The following is a 16,343-nucleotide window of genomic DNA, read 5'->3' on the forward strand; positions in this document are numbered from 1 at the left end:
TTCGTTTTATTGAAGATACTGTTAAGCACTTGTTTTGCTTTAATAAAAAAGCTATTTTAAGAAACATAATTGAACAAATAGATACTACTTAATACTTAATACATCGTTATAAATGAAATGAAGACATTTTCCATGAATAAACGTTTAAAAATTAACCCACATTAATCATCTCATTCACAACAATGTACTTTGGAATATGCACTTGGCCAATGTTTGTGCTCTTACTTGGCCCTGGATTATCCCACGTCAAAGGGGGTTTTAAAAAGTGTTTATGATTTTCACTAAGCTGTGGAAGGAGTGTATTGTGTGAATCTTACTTCCTGTCAGCTGTGTTTCTTGTCAGTGCAGTGCAGACGGGAAAAGCTTGTTTCTTGTGCCGTTCATCCCAGTCATGTCATGCTGCGCTGTGAATGTGTGATGTTAGCCCTGAGCTGCTAACGATGCTGTGAGAGCACAGAATAAATACAAAACACAAAAGCGGTGCTGAGGTTGATAACTCAAGGATGCAAAAATGTATTAACAGCTTCTCTACTATACTGTAACACTAATGAGGAGAGGTTGCATTCATGCAAGCAGAGGTGCTTTCCTCATTAACATTGTATATTCTAGTGGGAAACAACAACTGGAGCAAAGGTATTATTGAACATAAAACAATGCTTTACCATAAAATGCTGGGGAGCAAATGCTACCATAATGTATGTATAGTATGTACAAAACCCTTGAATTTGGAAAATACTGAATACTAAAGCTTTATTCATGTGATGCTCACTTCACTGTCACATTCAAGCATTGTCTGGAATATTTGAAAAGTGCTTTGTCAAAAAGCATAAAAAATCAGTACTTAGTAGTAAAGGTTTTAGTATAAAAAAATCCTGTGAATATCAAAGGGCGATGGTCTGCCACGAGTATAAAAACACAATGGGCAAGGTTAAAAACCTGAAAACTAGACTAGTGGCAGATGTTAGATGACCTTGTCTGGTGTAGGATCAAGACTTGCTTAACAAACACAGCAGCAAAGTAAGGACGATGCTGGAGATTATTACTGTACGCAGGGACAGCCGTTAAATATTCAAAGCCCAAACCCAACTTCAGGATCATGCTCAGAGTAATTAGAAAATGCTCCTTAAATCCAAAATCAAGAGTCCAAATACTTCTATCAAGGCAAGGGTCCAAAGCTGAAATAACAGAGACAAGAGGCAGGCTAAGGCAGATGGCCATGGATCAAACAACAGAGAAGATCAGTAGACTAGCAGGATAGCGCGTAGGTGCAGTAGTGGCACCAAACAATCTGGCAACAAGCGAATGGGACAGGCGGGCTGGACCACAATGTGGTGACATACGTACTACTGACATTGTTCAAGCTTGTTGATTTCAGATAAAACCCATGTGATGGTGACACTGCATCCTGCAAATACCGCGGATGAATACAAACTATTTAGAGCGAGGGGCTGGCACCTGAGGAGAAGTGGGGTTTTCATCTGTCGATACGGGTACACGCTAGTGTAAATACGTACTGTATATTGTCTCCATCTGTGTGTTGCTCCTGAAAAAAGGCTCATTAGGTCTCCATCTGGTGGATCCAGTAAACGCTACAACCCAAGCTGCTGCAAGGCCAATTGAGCAGTAAAATTATGGAGGCTTTTTGGGAATTCATTATCAACAGAATCCCTCTGAATCAGCCCCCCTCACCCTTATGTGTGTTTATTCGTATCATCTTTTTTCATACACACACGCGAAACTACACAATAAAGTGTACAAAGCGCAGACTCAATGGAATGTCAGCATGTGCTTGTGAAAATAAATGCTTTTTATGCAGAAGACCTTTGTTGCTTTTATTCTTTCATAGGACAGCAGGCAGTCCACTTATCTGTGGTAGCTGTAGTGTTGTAGAGAAAAATGGAAATTAGAAGAACAACAGCAGAGGCCCCTTGCACAGATAGCCCTGACACTCTCATCCTACGTTGTAGATTTCCAAACTTGAAAAGGACTGTACTGTCATTCAGCTCATGATCCGAACAGAAATACTTCAGGGGGTAAAGGGCACAGTCACCAGTCGTTCTCTTGACTGTGAATGCGACCAGACCTCCCTAACAGTGTGAAAACAATATTCCTCTGTACAAGGCTTTAGTCATAGACCGGCTGGGTGGGGAAGAGTGTGATTAATAGTAAACAAAGCCAGGCTGCCTGGGGGGTGTTTTTGTAGCTGAGGAGAAGCTAAGATGCTAATGTAATGCTAGTTTAACCAAGGTTGTAATTACAGTATGATTGTTTTTTAAGTTTGGGACGAAGTGGAGGGATGCAGACTGTAGGTAGATAAAGAAAAGCCTGTGGATCAAAAGGTCCTCTGTCCCCTTCAGAGCAAAAGAAAGTTTAACTAGCTTTGCTTTGGACAACAGCCAAAATGTTGGAGTTAATTAGGCAGTGTGGGGTCTGGAAGTGAGAACACAATGCCACTATTTGGATGAATGTATGTTGAATTGATTTGAATTCTTGTGAAAGATAAGCAACCCTACAATGATTATGTCACATACTTTCCTAGCAGAAGCTTCCTCGCAGATCCTAAGTTTACTTTCACTGCAACTCCAATGGTTCTTATATGCCTTAATAAAGCCCACGGGCTGCGTTCCTTAACCTTCCTGAAAAATATACTGTATAATGGCCATGTGAGTGAACTAGTTCCCTGGACTTTACTGCAATTTGTGGTAATGTTCTGTACAATACAGTATGTGTAATTGTAGGACTTGTATGTTTTACAACCATTAGCAAATAAAACCCATCAAATCCAACATATTGAGAAGAGAGAAAAGAAAAACAAGCTGCAACAGAACACATGCACATATATAGTTAGACCTGTAACTGCACACTGAAGACAACGTTCTGAGTCAGAAGATACCTGTGGATGAGGACAGAGAAGCACAAAAAGAAAGAGACAAAGTTAGTAACATGTAGAGCCATAGGATTCTATTGGATCATTATCAGATAGAAAATAATATTGATTAGCTAATGATGGATAAAGTTAAAGATAAAGTTTGAAAAGTGAACCGTGCACACGCAACAGAGACAAACCTCGCTAACAGGAAGTGAGGCAGGATAGCCTTCACAATATAACTATAAAGACTAGAAAATACAGCAAATCCCTATTTAGCAATTAGTAGGCAACAACAGAGAAGAAAAAGTCCTTTAACAGAGGAAACCTCCAGAAGACGCAGACTCAGGGTGAGCCGCCATCTGCCTCCACCAGTTGGAGCGAAGGACGAAGTGGGGAGAAGAAAGAACACCGACCATCAGCAGCAGTAGAGCCAGTAGCTGCATTTTGAAGCCGTGATACCTGCAGAAGAGAGAGGATGCACACGAGAGACACGAAGACACAAATTAATGACATGAAATGGGGACACATGAAGAGAGAGTGGACACAAGAGAAGACGCGAGGATCAGGAGAGGTCCCCCAGCAGTCTGTGTCTAAAGCAGTACTGTACAAGTAGACAGGAAGCTGAGCCAGCTTTCACTGTAAACTGGATCAAAAGAGAAAGTTTTTAGATTAGTCCTAAGAAGTAGAGGGTTTCTGCCTCCCGAACCTGAACTGGGAGCTGGTTCCACAGGAGAGGAGCTGGACAGCTAAAGGCTCTGACTCCTTTTTTACCATCGGAAACTCCAGGAACCACAATTACACTGTCATTCTGAGAAGAAAGTGTGCGAACAAGATAATATGCTACTTAGGAGTTTAATTAATGTGGTTAAATCTGCTTTGAGAAGAGTGTTACTGGGTAATATTATGAAGAGTAGTTTTCTAGTAAAGGATATATGGCGAGATTAAATATACACGTTAATAAATGGTAAAGCACCTTTGAGTGGTCTGTGTGGAATGAAGCCTTTAAGAGAAGTTAATCAATTAAAGGTTTTAGTAAACTTACTCAGTTAGTGAGGCTGAGGCACGAAAGAGTCTTACTGTGCATGAAAATCCCTCTGTGGCCACTATAAGAATCAAATCAATTTGTTCTCTAATGGTTATGGTTTTATTATTATACTCTAAATATTATTATATAAGCTGCTGAAACCTGAGTGGATATTAGACTGATCAGATGTTTCATATACTACCACTACTCATATACTAATATTCCTCAATAGTGGTGAATACTATGAGATTCTACTGTAGCATCCAGCAGGCTCTTTCCCAGTTTCACACTGTCTGCTTTAAGCTAGAGATCTGTCAATTGTAGCATGAAGTGTTCAGCTGTATTGATTATAATAGTATTGATTGGAGAGAGTCACATTTAATTTAATTAGTCAGAAGTTGGGTTGTTATAAATGGCTTCTCTTTGTTGATATTTTTCAGACACTGTCTCTACATAGAATCTAGTTCACAGATCTATCATTGTAGGGGTTTAGATGTCTAAAAAGCTCAAACAAACAGCACAACCAGAGACCTCATGTGAACATTTGTGTTCCCATATTTGTTTTAGTAGAAAACCACTTTTCTGCCTCTGTCCAAGCACCGAAGCTCAAAATGCTTTTGTCAGGTAAATAAAGGCTCAACCTACAGAACTGTAACTGACAAATGACAGATTTGAGATTATATTGCATATTACCAAAATTACAAGCTTTCCTGGTAATGGGGATTGTACAATGGTGAACTGTGTGGCTGCACAGGGCGCTGCCAGCTGGAAGGGAGCCAGAGAGGAAGATGAAGGACGTGGAGTTCGGATAGAATAATATCTGCTTCATTTTTTTCCAGGTCGACTGGTATTTGTCATTGCTGTATATACTGTAGTGAAAAACCGCTCCTGCAATGCAGGTTAGTGGTGTGGAGCTACAGTACGGTGGGAGGACACGAGCATTATCAGCCGTACTAAACAGATGCCAAGAGGACATGGATTCCTAATTCTCTCCCAGCTGTGTATGAGCAGAGCAGAGCAGCAGCACTGCTGGGTAAAAAAGGGGAGAAATCCATCCTACCCAGGCTAAATTAGTGATCGAAATGAATGGCCTGCAAAATGAACATCAGTCTGAGTGTTGCAGCTCACTACAGTATGTGACAGGCAACAGCAGCAACAGTGGGCTGAGATGGGAGGAAATATAAAACATTATTAAAATACATAATCACACACAACAATAGGCTCAGCCAGCTAAGCCAGAGACACAGTACAGGGCCACACTTCCAGTCTGTGGGCTGGGATCTTACAGTGAATCAATTTTGACTCCATAGCTCACAGTTGGATGAAAATTTAACTTAGAGCTCAGACTCACGTTAGTGTTAAATTATGTCTAGTAAAAGGAAGATTTATATGGACAATTAAGCACTTAGCCTACATGAACTAAAATGTTATGGCAACATGCTGCATTTCACAGTAGGGGATAGTCAAGCTATGGGCTAAGTTACTGTACATAAACAGCGTTTACCAAGTTCCTCACACACTGAATATTAAGCGTAAAGTATGTTAGAGAAATCACATTTCAACAAATCATATTTATAATTGAACACATTCCATATCCACACCGTAGCAAAGCTTTGTATGTTCTGTGGTTGTAAATCCCAACATCAAATTCCACTGCTTTTTATTTATCTGGGAGTGGGTGAAGTTAGCCAAGCCTTCTCATCCACTGATTGCACTCATCTGAAAGAATTGAATCTGAAAAACAGTTTTTCATGACACTGCAAACATGATTTAGAGCTAGTTAACCTAAACAATGCAGACAGTGCCTTTCACAATAGTTTAGTTTCAGCAATGTGGAGGCTGAGCTTTGCAAAGGACAAATGATGCGAAGCATCCCTCATTTTAAAACCTCATCCCCCAGTCTCTTTTGTTCCTGTCCATTTCCTTTTAAACATATCTTGTTGATTTATAATGACCAACATATTGTTATATTCAGCCTCTTATCAACAATATAGAGTTTTCATTCATTCTTGCTACATGTAGTTTTTTTTTCTTGTTCAGGTTTTGAAGGTCGTGTTCACTTGTAACATGGTTTTGGGATGAGAGCCAGCGCTTCATAGAATGGGAAAATAAAGAGCAATGTCACTCAAAACTTTGCTGAAGAGCTAAGATGCACGATTTACAGATGGCAAGGAGACTCGTCCCCACACCATGCAAGTACATTTGTCCAGGTGCATTTTGGCGTGAACGCACTTTAACTGTCTCCATCCTTCCCAATTTTCTCCGTCACCTGAATTCCCCCACACAAACCCCTGCGCACCTGCTTCTTATTCCCTCATTAGCTCCAAAGTATAGATGCCGCCCCACTTCCACCTGTCCTTCGCCAGATTCTCTTTGTGCCTTCCCAGCTGTGTCCTGTGTCCTCCAATCCTCAATCGCTTTTCCTTTTTCTTTTTTTTTACATCCTGCCCTTTATTTGACCTATTCACCAATAATTTATCTCTAGGAGTCCTCGTCATTCAACTCCAGTTCTGTGCCATGTAATCATTAATACATAAACACTTCCTCTCTATTTTTCAGGAAATTACCTAGCTTACTTAAAAAATCCAATTATTATTATCAAATATGAAATGTTCCAGTGTGTTCTAAGACACAATTTCACATACGTAGACTTGGCAGCACATACAGTAGTAACAAATGATGATTTCTCAATTCCAGACAGACCCAGTAAAAAACTGCCATGTGTTAGGTTAAGTAAGGTAACACCTGATTGATTCCCTGAGGGGAAATTCAGGTGTAACAGCAGTTTGGTAAATATTACACTTTAAAACTATCATGGGGTAAATAATGTGGACATGCTCAGCTTCCTCCCTTGCCTTTTAGCCAGGTGCAGTCACTGATCTTAGGTTGCCACCAGTCAGTCTGCAGCAGCAGTCCCCAGGGCTGTGAGTCATACTGTATCCCACAGTTTTTGAGACAGACTTTTAACTACAGTACTTCTACTGTACCTCCTTTGTTTAACCTCCAGCATAAATGTGACATCTTACGACCATGATTGACGTTCCCACAGTCCAAAGGGTTCTTAGCTTCATGGTAACAAACAAATGAATGAATGAATGAATGAATGAATGAATGAATGAATGAATGAATGAATGAATGAATGAACGATTAACCAAATCTAATCACCACAATGCATAAAACCAGTATTATGCCAAATTTGTTGCAATAATAAAAAATTGACAGTTCTTTTTTCAATGTAAAATATCTTTACAGTAGGTTACAGTGAGGACGTTGGGGAGAGACAGACAGGAGACTAGTAGCAATGATGCATGTTATTAAATGTTATTACTGTCTCCACTTTTTTCAGTATAATTAAAATAAAAGCCTGCTGAGTGTTCGGCAGCTACAGTATTTGAATCCAGGTGCACGTTAGTGTTGAGATGGATGTGCAGTGGGGGAACAGAGTGAGAAGCTGGTGCTGAGGGTGGCTCAGATGAAAGAACCGTGCGGTAACAGAGCAGGTGTCAGTCATAACATGATCCTAGGCGCCTCATGGCAAACTCGGTCAGACAGTTGGCAGTAAAACAGTTTTGTCGAAATTAAGTGGAGTATAGTTTCAAATCTACAGTGAAAACAGTGAGGAAGCTACTTCAGAATAGGCATCCTTGCTAGCTAAATGACGCATTGTTATCTGCGAGTTACTGTAGTTAGTTGTGTTAGTGTGTGTGTTTTTTTAGCTCACGTAAACCTACAGTAGGACAAAATATTGGATAAAGGTTGTAATATGGGGAAAACAGCTAATAATCCATCTGTTTGTCAGAGGACCAGGAAACAGACACTTTACTTCAGACCGGTGTTCCAGATTAACTCGTTTCCAGAAGTACTGGTTGCTCTTAGTTACGGCAGATCTGAAGCAGGGTTAGCTGTCCTTGTCGATGCATTGACAATGTTTTATCAATGTTTTGTTGTCTGAACATACACAATATAAACAGTCTTTACAGTTTTACAAGGTGTAATATGACACAGTTTGATCGTTGCTTGTGTTGTAGATACGGAAGTAGCTACATGTAAAAGGAACTAAGGCGTGAATACTATATATCTGCTGTTAATTGTTACTACCTTTTGTCAATAAGATGTAAAATGCCTTTGCATTCTATCTTTGGGGTCTTTAGGTTTAACAAGCTTCGATTATAAATAAAAAAAATCACAAATATTCTGTGACATTAGCAAAAAAAAATAAAAATTAGGATTCGAGACTTTGAGAAAGTAGACTTTCTCACCCACAAATGTGGTCTAGTTTAAAATATGCTGTATGCAAGTAGTTCTCGGTTTTAGTTTCATTTGTCTCTGAGCATTTCTATATAACGCCAAACTACTTAGTGGCAAAGCCAGGATGAGAATAAAAACTTACTCGTACCATGTACTTTATTTTACAGTACCTTAGCTTCAAATGTGTTTCTACACACAGAAAATACTGTTTATATTGGTGGAAAAAGCAAACAAGGCAGTACAATATTCCCATGGAAATATTAGGTCTACTGAAACATTTCCCCATCAAGCATAACAGAAAATATATATATTAGACATTATCACAGGTTGACAGACAATCTGGTTCTACTAACAGTGACTGATAATGATCCTAAGGTGGACACAGCTGACTGGATGTCAAAGGTTGAATATGTAAATGGTCTTATCTAAAGCCAAGAACTGTTGGCTTAATGATTTCAGTTGGTAGAGCATTGCCTGGGGAAGCAAAAGGTTCCTGGTTCAAGCCCACTAGAGCACCAAGTGTGTCCTTGAGTAAGACACTTGCAATAGCTCCCAGAATGCCTTGCATGGCAGCCCAGTGCTCCCCAAGGGGGTGGGTCAAATGCAGAAGACTCATTTTGTTGTGATTTATGACAAATAAAGGATTTCTTCTTATTATCATATTCTTATTTTCTGAATTTATGAATGACAAAAATAATCAAAAAACAATTATGAAGTAATTTAAGCATGCTTAACATTAAATTAAACAGCAGAGGTAGGGCTAAAACACTATATACTGTTAGTAAAATATCGTCACATGCAGCCCATATTACTGGCAAACCAATCCCATTCTCTGTTATTTCTACATTCTGGGAAGTGAACCAATCCCTCTTTCTAGTCCCTCCACAGAGCTTGTCTAAAGGGATTTATTCGTTTGCCATTTGGTAACATTTTTTTTGCACCAAAACGCAATCTGCCATTATTAGTGGCTGGGAGGACTGTTAATCCTGGGTTGGTGTTTTCAGGCCAATTGCATAGCTTCTAATGAGTAAAATGGCACCTCATCAAATGTAAACATCTTATAAAAACTGCTACCCAGTGTCAAAGACCATTACATTGGATTCATTTGGAAGCGAGAATCCCTTTTTTTTGCTAATGTCATCAAATATTTGAGATTTTTGTTATAAACTAAGCTTGTTAAACCTAAACAAGACTCCAAAGACAGAGTACAGTGTCATGAACTCTAATTCTTAGCCACTGTTCTTTGCCAACTTCCTGTTTGTTAGCCAGCATTCACCATGTCTATTACCTAGTCTTGACCTCGTCTCTTGTCTTGCCCATGGATCCTGTATTATCGCCGAGAGTGTTGACCATTGCTTGTCCTTTTCCATTAAACCACTTTTTACTGTACATCAAAGTCAAGTCTCCGCTGTGCATGTGGGTCCGTCGTTTTGTGCCTACGCAAACAGGAAGAGAGTACTGAGGCTATGCTACAAGAGCTAGACAGACACGCCGACTATTCTGCCTGCATCCTGTCTGGTAGGAGCGGTTACATGGTCGGAATCGTGTGTAGGAGGCAACTTGTGGTCTGCCCCTGACTCCAGCTTGCCCACCTAATCGGCTGTTCCTGCCCCCAGAGCTCAGGGGGGGAGGTGATCAAATGTGCCCATGCCTCAACCTTCAGCTGCCACCCAGGTATCCAGCGGACGGCCTTTGTCATCGGCAGCTGCTTCTGTTGGCCTTTAGTCCTTAAAACTGTCAGGGAGTATGTGGATGCCTGTCCTGTCTGTTCCGCTCACAAGTCCTCGCACCAGCATCCTCCGGAGTTCCTCCAGCCTCTGCCTGTCCAACACCGACCCTGGTCCTACATTGCTTTGGACTTCATCACCGGTCTTCCTCCCTTCACATGCGCACTGGCAAGGCGACATGCCTGTAGAGAAGCAGGGCAGGGTATTATCAGCGTACTCTACGCCAATGAGCTCTTGACTCCAGGTGGTTGGACTGGTAGAAGCAAGGAGGCAGAGGCCTGCATGGTTTTCCTAGGGACGTGGTTTCTGATAGAAGACCCAGTTCGTCTCCCAGTTCTGGCATGCATTCTGCACCCTACTGGGCGCCTAGGTCAGTCTGTCGTCCGGGTACTACCCAGAATCCAACGACAGAGAAGGCTAATCAACAACTGGAGAGTGGTCTCCGACTATTTGCCTCTACCAGTCCGACCACCTGGAGTCAACAGCTTACAGTATTTGGGTAGAGTACGCACACAGCACCCTGCCCTGCTCCTCTCCAGGGATGTCACCTTTCCAGTGCGCATATGGCTACCAACTGCCGCTTTTCCCATCCCTCGAGAGGGAGGTTGTCATTCTGTCTGGCCTTGCCCTTCTTCGCTGCTGTCGACTGGCTTTAGCACGAGTCCGTCGAGCCATGCTCTCAAGCCAGGATCACCACAAGAAGGCAACTGACCGCCATCGGTCTTAGGCCCAATTACTCCATCGGCCAGCAGGTGTGGCTCTCTACCAAGTCTATTCTAGTACCGAGTCTAGTCCCGTAAGCTCTCACAAGAATTCATTGGGCCATTTGCCATAGAAAGGATTGTTAATCCATCTTTTGTCAGACTTTCTTTACCTAGAACCATGCCGATCCACCCAACTTTCCATGTTAGCCCTCGTTTGCGGCGGGGCCGCTGCCTTCAGTACTTCGTTGACTGGGAGGGGTACAGCCCAGAGGAGTGCTCATGGGTTCCTGCTCAGGACATCCTGGATCCCTCCCTTACCAGAGAGTACCAACGCATCCATCCTGACCTGCATGGAACATCGGGAATCCGCCCTAGATGGGGGGGTCCTGTGATGGACTCTAATTCTTAGTCACTGTTCTTCACCAACTTCCTCTTTAGTCTGCCAACTTCCTGTTTGTTTGCCATTTTCACTGCCTCCAGCTTTACTTCTGGTTCTCATTAGTCACGAACTCCAAACTATCAGTAATAACATTCCTTCATTTAAGCACCAGACACACCACGTCTACTGTAGTTGCCAGATTGTCTGCGTTGTTTAGCCAGCATTTCTGCATTCTACCTGAGAACCCAGATTGTGTATGACCATTGCCTAGTCCTGACCTCTCTTGTCTTGCCCGTGGATCCTGTATTATCGCCGTGAGTGTTGACCATTGCCTGTCGTTGAGCACCGTTTGCCTGAGCCTTGTCTGTACCTGGTTGCCCCTGCTGTGCACCGATCCTTGCCTGTCCTGACTACGAGGAAATTAAACCACTTACATCAAAGTCAAGTCTCCGCTGTGCATGTGGGTCCGTCGTCTTGTGCCTCGTGACTTAGAGAGGTTCACTGTTTATTTTATTGACAAAAGATTGTAGCAATTAACATCAGACTCATTCAGTCTTTATTACCTTTTAGCTACTCCTGTATCTACAACATGAGCAAAGATCAAACTGCATCAGATTACGCCTTGTAAAATTGTAAAAACTGTTTCATGTACAGATGGCAAAACATTGGGAAAACATTGTCAAGGCATCGACGAGGACAGATAACCTGCTTTCCCCCGCTTTAAACAGCTGCCATAACTAAGAGCAACCAGTGCAGCATTTGGAAGTCGGTCACCAGTTAATCTGGAAACGGGTTAATTTTGAACACCGGCACTTCTCATGGTTTGTTCAGAGCTGCAGGTGCTGGTGAGTACTAACTATCACTACCGGGAATTGACAAATATGTGCTTCATTAAGAGTCATAAAATAAGCACTGAAATGCTGGAAGTGTTGTATGTGTGTGGTCAAGTCACCAAAACAGAAGAGCATGTTCCTAACAGTAATGGTGAGACTTCTTACAGCAGGGGAAACAATTCAAAAACATGTAGTAATAATTTCTGCTGAAATATACTGTAGAACCAGCTAGATGTAAAGCGATAATAATCTTATTGTTAAGAATGGGTTGGTATGGATTAATGTAAAGAAAAGTAGCCACACCTCTTTCTATAGTATTACTGCACCCCCAGTACTGTAGTATGTATTATGTACATTGGACTGAAAATTTGATGATTACATCTTCAGTTGGACTTACTGTAATGTCTTAACTGCCACTCTATTGCTGCTTAATATTGGCATCTTTAGGATACTTTCCTATTTTTTAGTCCATTCCTGAAATTTAATAATAGCCTTCTTTCTGTTTACCATTGTCCACTCTGTGAGGTTGTAGATCTTTTTCTCAAATTCAACTTGCCTTAGTGATTTCTTTCCTGCAAAGCTTGACCTTACTGTTGAATTACTCTACAAAGACTTGGTTGATTTTTGTAATTAATGGGAATTACTTACTGTGCTGAATAGTTACTATTCATTTTAAGTGAGCTAAACCTTATTTTCAGTAATTAATTCCATCTTTGAGCCGCGCCCTGCAGCTTGTTTTTGACATTTTAAAAACATTTTTGAATTATGAAGCACACTTTTACTGTTTAACAAACTCCTTTTTCTGGGGTTTCTAAGGGTGGTAACAAATTATGTTATTAATAGCATATTTGATACAGTAGGTTAGTTGGCTTCTTATTTTATTCTGCATTCATAGGTTTTTGTCCATTTGCTAGAACAAACAGTAGATTTTCAGTAGGTTTAAAAACTTACGTCTTGCAGGGCAGTAAAAGATTTCAATGTGATGTAAGTGGAGAGAAGCACCTGGTTTTATCTGCTCAGACCTCATTAGGTTCAGGATTTCTTTGACCCCTCTTCGACCTTTAGGTTTGCATTTATTGTAATGCTCATATTTTCTGCACACACACGTGGAAATGAACATGAGTTGACCTTGGTACCTCTGGGAGGATGACTTTCAATATGGCTTTCTAATGATACTGCTCTCTGTATGACCATAAAATTGTAATCATTGTTAATGTATTCTTGAAGGGTAAATCATTTCATTGCTGATTATTTAAACAGTATAATGAAGCAGTTGTACCTTTTCCGCATGTGAATTAATACTTCTGTCTAATGTAGACTACACTGTTAGAATCAAAGCATTTTCTAAGTTGTAGTCTTAGGACAAAGGCAGCAGTTGTGCTGGGGAATTGTAAATTAGCATGTTTTTTCCAATAAATGTTTCTGAATCAATATGTTCCATGTCACCATATAAAAAGTGTTCACATTTTGCTACTCAAACTTGCACATCTGATCCTCAAGATGACAGCAGCTAATCTCAAAGCTTTGTTTTTCAGAGTGATCCACTGCTTATTTGAAGCAGATGTGTATTGAATCTATCAACCTTTAAAAGTTAACAAGTTGTCTGGGGAAATGCCATTTGTACCAGTTCAATAGAAAATGTCAGACTCTGATAAAATGGTGAAGTCTCACACAGACGTCAGATGTACTTGGGGATCTACACAGAAATAAGAATGAACTGAATGGCTTTCTGCCATAGATATATACAAGTGTTCCTCTGTGGTTAGTGGGCTAGCAAAGTATAAGAGAAATAATGCACTAGATATAACCTGAAGTACTGGAGCTCCTAATAAGTCTTTCCAATCAAATGTAAAGCACTTTTCATTCTGACTCCCACAAACAATCTGACTGAGACTGCTGTGATGCTGCCTACTGTCATACTACTGCTGCTGAAGAGAGAACATTCTCGTGCTCATAGTAGTTTCTTTGTGATTGGTTGTGCCACTCAAGGATTCAAACTGTACTGTAAGTGAGTTGAGTCATCTGCATTTTAAAGACAATTTTGGTCCAAAGTGTTATTATCACACTTGGTTCAAGATTCAGTGTATTATAATGTGCTGTACAGTCCCAACTGCTATAAGTTTGTCTGTATATTTTTTCCACATCAGAACATTAGTTGCATTTTGTGCTGCTTATACAGTATAGTAGCAAGGGTGATGCAATGTTATCTGCTGTTCATATTAGTTTTAAGCTCCTCAGTAACATGAATATATTTGTTTATGGTCATTGTATTTAGTTACAGAAGAAAAAAAAACACAAAGCATAAAGAATAAAGGCAGTTGTTTTCCATAGACTTAAAATAATGTTTTAAATTTGATGTTGGGTCACAGCTGTGTATTTCTTGTGAATATACAGTATAGTCTTCACAATATACAGATAAAAGATGCACTATGGGAAACTACACCACAATTAATAATGGGAGTAATGTAATTGCAATCGCGATCGGATGAATCATTGAGTCGACTGCTGTATGTGGTCATAGTCAGTTGTATTGTAGCAGTAAATGACACAACAATTTGATGATGTCAAATCTTTTCATTCACACTTCCTTCCTCATGAATGGATGTCTTCCAGGCTTTCATGTGGGTTCATGTCTAATGAATTTATTTTACCTAAATATGATGTTTATTATCTTCAAAATATAATCCTGCGAACATCAGCGTTGGACTTTCTCATATTTATAATGTTGTGTAAAAAATTACTTACAATTCCTGCTACTTGACACCATTGTAGAAATTAGATATTAATTAGATAAAGGATCTAAGAGATAATAAAACAGTGAAATTCCAGCTTGTTTGGGACCCACTGATTTCCTCCCTTAGTGGTACAGTATTTGTATTACTCCCACTCAGCCATCTGTTTCTTATTTTAGAAATTGTAATCCTAAACTCCCATCCCACTCCACTCTTATTTAATTTTTTTTCAGGGTTTTCTCTCCTTTTTTATTTTCTACTTAATGTTGTAATGTTTCCTTGACATAAAATTTAACTACTGATTTTCATTTTCACTTTTTATTGGTTTTTATTTTATTGGTTTTATTTAAATCCTGTTGCTAAACTTAAGAAATGAAACTACATGATCTGGGTACAAACAGAAAGAAAAATCAGAAAATCAGCTTTTGGCAAATTTTAAGAGAAAACCTAATAATTACCTTCCTGTCTCTCTAAATGTCTAACATCCTCATAATCACACACACACACACACACACACACACACACACACACACACACACACACACACACACACACACACACACTGACATAATGCCTTCCCTAGCCCCTTACCGTAACCCTGATCATCACAAATGAAGGCAGACATCTAACTTTTGCTCTAATCGGAACCAAAACTCAATTTTAACCTCACCCCTAAAATCACATCTTGACCATTAAAAAAGCTTTTGGATCAAGGGATTGAGTTGCCCCCCCCCCCCCCCCCCCCCCACACACACACACACACACACACGCTTACCTCTTCTTTTTTCTTGCACTTATTTCGTTCTCTCCTGACCTTGATTCATTGACTTTGTAGTTCACCTATCCCATAGGTCACTATGACAGAATTCCTGATGAGCAGATTTGTTACCATTCTGCGGTCAGATCGCTGATGTCCAATGGGATCTGGGTTGAAAGTTGATCTGCAACAGGGAGCATTCAGGATCTCTGGCTTAGTGCCATGGCCCTGAGTCTTTTTTCTATGCACACAGAATACTTGTGTTTTTGTTTTTTTCTCTAATAAAGTTTACCTTTTGACTTTACTGACCCGCCAAAGACATTATGATTTGCTATTTACTGTGCAATAAAAAAACTCAACTAAGTGAACAAACCAAGAAGTGCACACGAAAGCTCCCCAGGAGAAACTTCCTAACAAAACCCACTGATTTCATTAACAAAATTTTACTTTCATAAAGCTGTTCTTCAATGTAACAGATAAGTATGTTTAAAAAACTGAGTTTTAAAATATTTGTTAGAAAGGCAGAATCCTTTAGCCTATAATACGTCCATAAACCAAAAATGACTATCACAAATGAAGAATGTCAGTCCCTATCCTCTGCAGGAGAGACATGTTCATTTACATAAGTTCATAAGAGGCTTATTTTATGGGCTTTGAAGACTATTCAGTACATTAATTATGTCCCTGTTGTTCACTTTTCATTGTGATATCTCTATTTTGATCATTATGTGTCATAGTTTAATACTGGCAATTCTTTTTATAATGGCAGCTTCTTGGTAATTTATTCTGCAGGGTAAATATTTCTTTAAGCTTTAACAAACAGCTAATATAAGTCACTGTTGGTGCGCCATCTGTCTCTGACATCTGATATCTGCCTCAGACAGTCACTTGCAAAAACTACAAGATTTTACTCTGCACATGTCACTGCAAGACGCAGCTTTAAAAATATTATAAGCCTTATTGGCATTAACGCTGATGTGAAAGCACTTCATTGCCAAACCTCTTTTTTTAATCTAATGCCAATAAGTTGGTTAAGTACTGCCAGTTTTCCATACACTGGCTGAATCAGT

Source organism: Betta splendens, chromosome 3, assembly GCF_900634795.4.
Source record: "Betta splendens chromosome 3, fBetSpl5.4, whole genome shotgun sequence".
NCBI lineage: Eukaryota > Metazoa > Chordata > Actinopteri > Anabantiformes > Osphronemidae > Betta > Betta splendens.